This window comes from Lucilia sericata, unplaced genomic scaffold (genome assembly GCF_015586225.1).
Source record: "Lucilia sericata isolate MDLA Ls3-8-SP2 unplaced genomic scaffold, ASM1558622v1 Contig000167F_arrow, whole genome shotgun sequence".
In the NCBI taxonomy this organism is placed as follows: domain Eukaryota; kingdom Metazoa; phylum Arthropoda; class Insecta; order Diptera; family Calliphoridae; genus Lucilia; species Lucilia sericata.
In genome coordinates this window covers 385,423-390,950 of record NW_023994196.1, presented here as the reverse complement: position 1 = coordinate 390,950, position 5,528 = coordinate 385,423, and positions in this window count along the sequence as shown.

Here is a 5,528-nt window from a genome sequence, read left to right as displayed (position 1 = left end):
TCTGAAATTCTTCTTTTCAAACAGTTTTTACGACTTGGGTGTCTTCCAAATTACAAATTCTAAACCGCAAAAAAGTAAATTCTTTAAGTATTAACTGATAACAGTTACTTATCAATAAACGTTTGACTGTAAAATACATACATATCTCTGCAAATATATACATATATATCTAGGCTACAGATCGAATATTAACCACTATTCTTCTTTAAATAATTTAAGTTTAATATTATTGTTTTGTCATTGAAAGAAATTTAATTAAACTGAATACTTACTTACTACTAAAGTAAAGTACTGACTGAGTGTTTACTTGATTGGTATGCATGATGAAATAATTCCGCATTTTCATGTACTTTCCAACAATTATGCCCATTTCAACACGCGACTGATAATAATTCCTTGTAAAAAATTAACAATTTTATTATGCAAAGTATAAGAACAGAACGAAGAAGAAGCAGAAAAAAAAACGCATGAAATAAAAAATGTGTTCTTTTTCGTTGTACCTATTTACTTTGTAAATTTTTAATACATTGAAGTACATTTTCAAATAAACATGTAAACTAAGTACGACTGAGTGAGTACATTTACGATGAAAAAAAAACAAAAATTCAAAACGTTGAAACTGCTCCTACAAAAACAACAAGAAGTTCACGAAATTATTGTAACATTAAATAAAAAGGAAAATGTTACCTAAGTGTCACATCCTAAAGTACTTTTTCTTAAGGTTTCTCCTCTTTTTTTCTTTTTTTTTTTGCACAATTTCTTGCATTTAAAATACCACATTCTGAATTATTCTTTGGTGGAATGAAAGGAGAGAAAAATTTCTATAAAAATGTAAAGTTCTCGTTAGTTTTAGTGCAGAGTTCTTAGTACAGGATGTTGTGTTTAATATGGAAAGCATTAAACAAACAGGCTACATGTATGGAATAGTAATCATCTAAATGGTAGCAATTTCTTCGCTTTGCGTTTATTCAGAGAAATATATAGAGAGAATACCATCTACAATATGATGAATATTTAAATTTAGCCAAATTCAGTAATGTAAGTACAAATAACAGTAACAAATTTCTTGGCGAAACACTGAAATACAATCAGTTTCTTTTGTTTAAAATATTTAAATAAATATACGTGAGACAAGGTATGATATGTTTGAGAAAAAAAAATAAATTTTAAAGAAATTGAAATTCAAGTTTTGTTGAAAATTTAAATCTGCCATCGGGAAGTCATTCTGTCGCCATTAAAATAAAGGCTTAACATCTGACAATAAATTGATAAAAAAGTACGTACCAAAGTTTAGGAAATTATCTTTAAAATTGTGTACCACTGAAGCGGTGAAAGGCATTATTAAAATATGACCATGTTCAATAACTGTTCTGCATTTTTTTGATCAATGCAGCTAAACATTTATCGACGCAATCGTTTGTGCAAGCAGTACAGACTGGGTAAATTTCGATTAAAAATATAAATACCATTACTATATTTAGTTATTAGGAATCGTTTTAACATTGTAATTCTTATTTTTCTTTACATGCAATTTCCGCAGCATATTTCATTTCCAGAACCCACTATGATGGGTAGATGAACAGAGTATTTAAAATAATAGAGGAATTATGTTCATGCCAACGTTGAAATAGTGGAAAGAAAAAATTAAATTCACCTGCAGCCTGAAGTGATGTACTGCTTTTGCTACCAACTATAAAATCATGCAAACAAATATACAATGTTAATACAAATAAAACAACCCAGCGGAAAAAATGCTAGGATTTCGATTTTTAGGCCTTCCAAAAGACATGCATTCACATTTTAAAAGATGTGATACTCATGTCTCATTAGGACATTGCTTCCCGTTCTAAAAGGATTCATTGCAAAACAAAGGCTAACAAACAATGACGTTATAGGTCCTCTTACAAGCCTTCGACGAAATATCTTTTCTAACGTGATTTCAATATCCTAGAATCTAATAAAGACATAATTATCAAAAATACGATGTTTGATAATATTTTTTTCTGGACTGACGAACGAAAGTCCATTGGGTAAAGTAATACTTTTTTACTTAATGGCGGAGAGCAGTTTCAATCAACAATTAAGCTATAAAAAGGCCTAATTTTCCTTCAAAGAGTTTTTAGTTTGTGATATCAACGAAAAGTTAGAAAAACCGAGCCATATTATATTAGCAAAATCTAATATTTATAACTCATACGGGTTTAGTAGTTTTTCCGCGAACCATGTAAGCTCCAAATATTATTTCTTGTATATGTATGTATAAACTAAAAATTCAATCACTTGTACGTTACATGAATGTGTTCATGTACATATAAAATACGTAAGTATAAATACACATTTATGTTTATTAGGGTGGGACAAAATATCAGTGCACAGTGGGGCAGAATGGAAATTTTTTGGAAATAAATCTGGCATTTCTAAACGGCTGATCCGATCGGGATAAAATTTGCCGTGAGCGTAGCCAAGGAGTATTCGAGTTTAAGTTTTGAAGATGAACCCTGCAGATGCCCCAGGGACGGCGCTGTGGCGGCTCAAAGTAGGGTACCTACGACATGTAAAATTTTTAAACTCATGCCATTTTTTTGTTTTTCACCCAAATACAAAAAAATTATATTTTGTGAAAGCGCTCGACGAGATCTTGAAAAAACATACTTGGACATACTACTTATCTCTTATAATATCCGAGTTATAGGCATTTAAAAATTTAGTGATACAAAATTTACCATACCTTGGTCCGCCTTTTTTGAATACCGGGCGTAATTTTGGACCAAATGGACTCAATTTTTTCTTGTTAGTTAGACAACAAAATTTCCAATAATATACAATCATTTCATTTACAATTCAATATCATTTACAGATCCAAAAATATACGTTTTTTAATTTAAAAATTCAAAAAATTTTAGATTTTTGGCGTTTTTTTGCCAAAAATGTGTCTTAACTCTTTTATTAATAAAATAAAATTTTCTTTAAGAACATATAACAATTTTATAGTTTTCTAAAAGGTATCTTTACGCAGAACGCTTTGGCGTAAAAAACTTGTCCTATTTTTTGAAAATGTTGCCACTGCGTCTTTCCGAATATGACCTATTTTTCATCAAAACTTCAACTTTGGGCGACATGTTCTAAAATCCCAAAGCTGGGATCAGAAAACTGAAAGCAGTTTTGGAAACCTCAATATGTTTTCTATTTACTCCAAAAGTATTTTCCCAGCCCTGAAAGAAATGTGGACCCTATGGGCAAAAGAGTAAAAAATCCCATTTTTGGGATTTTCATTCCTATTTTTGGGAATTGCGGGATGCCCTTTGACCTTTTCAATTTTTTTTTTTGCATATTCTTATTTGAAATGACAAATTTAACAAGCGTTGAAAATTTCATTGAGTTTTGTTCATAAATAAAGATTTTGTCATATATTACATATTTGTTTAATTTCTAAAACTATGATTTATATCAAAATTTTAATAGGATCGCAGATAGCTACAACAATTTAGTCCATATTTATACCTTAATATCATTTTTTAGTTAGATATGGAAATTCTCGACCCTTTACAAAAAATTTCAAGCCAATATCTCAATTACATTCAAAAATATGTTCATTTAAACCTGTGTCCTTTAATTTCATCTTTTTCATATTTTAGTATTAAGTATGACAGAACATATTTAAATCTTATATTTACCTATTTTCTATTTGTTTGCTTATCCTTATAATTGAAAGGTCCTATTATGCTTAAATTTTCAAAAATTTATAACTATTTTTTACCTAAATTTTTTCGACAGATCATTTCGATCTGTTTCGTTTATGATCATGTAGCTAAAAATATACAGGTAATGATAATTTCGATTCATTCACTAATAAGAAATATCAAGGACTGAATTACAGGTTATAGTAATATAGTCCTAAATGTTAATAGGTCGACAATTCGTAATTTTTTACTTTGGAATACCTGTATCGGAAATGACAAGAATTGGTATATAAGTAAACTTCTCAGATTTTAAGTACCATATTTAATAAATCTACAATGAAGATTACATTAAAGTACGAAGAGTTGTGTTCCGTTTTATGGAGTATATCTTCAAAAGGGCCAGAAAGAATTGAAGACATTTCAAATTATATAAAAACTACATATAGTAGAAAAGTAGACAAAACAGGCATATCAAAAATTGAAAACTTTTTGATGTAAAAAGTAAGTCTGTGGATGGAAATCAAAAGAAATTTCGATTAAAATTTTGTAGTTGGATGGAAACTACTACGGAAATCTCAACTTACAACACATCAACAGGAGCGCCTTGAAAGTCATACGAAGACTTATGTTCCAGGTCAAAAAAAAGAGGGTCACACAAAAACTTTTTTCAATCTCAAATGAGGAAATTGCTGATACATTTAACGAAATGCTGAAAAAGGAAAACCAACCTATGGATGTCGTACATATTGCAACTATTCTTCCTAATGCATCACCAAGACGACTTAAGCGAATTGTGGAAAGTATACCAACTCCAACATCATAATCAAATTTTACTGAAGAGGAAGCAATAGCGCTTATGTTGGAACTGGGTCTCAGTCGAAATAAGTACCAAATATTAAGGAAAGCTCTGCATGTAAAAGGACACAATATATTACCATCATACAAGGCGATCCAGGAAAAAAAAACTATCCTACTAAATCAACAAAAAATAATGAAGAATTGAAAGAACTGAGAGCTGCGGAAAAAAGCAGAATCCAAGAAGAATTTAAAGTTCAGATGGGATTAAACATCGACAAACCACTTTCAAGTTGCGGTAGTACAAATGACGGTAATACGGCGAGAAGGTTTTTTCGTGATTTTGAAATTACTTCAAAAATAACTGGAATCGACAAGGAGTTGCTTCGAAGAGTTAACACTATTTTAATGGCACTGAATAGTAAACATAAAATTAATGGAAATCGATTTGGGGAATACACATCTGAAATTTCTAAATTACTTGTATCTCTGTATCCATGGAGGGAACTAACACCAACAGTACACAAAGTATTGTGTCATGGTCAAATAATAATTGAATCGAATATTCTTCCACTTGGAGAGTTAACAGAAGAAGCCCAGGAAGCGAGGAATCGAGATTTTAAGCATGTTCAACTATTCAGCTCAAGAAAATGCTCCAGGCAATCACAGAATGAATATATTTTTAATAGTTTACTTTTATCTTCTGATCCTGTTCTTTCAACTATGCGAAAAAGATGGATTTGTTATGAAACTCTATCATCTCAAAACAAGGAAGATTTAAAGGACTTATATTACCTTCTGGATATGTATACCGATATGACAGATTATTTTATAGAAAATAAGTAGTGTTAGGAATTAACTATATAAGTAGGTTGTAAGAATTAATTGTATTATGTTTAAGATAAACAGTTCAAATAAAAAAAGCTATTATACTAACTGATGAATTGTATTAAATTGTGTTTTATATTTCGGTGGGCGGGAAAGGTAATTTGTGTGGGGTGATTTAGGTGTTGTTGTGCGTGGCTCATAATAAAATTATAATTTTTTTATTGT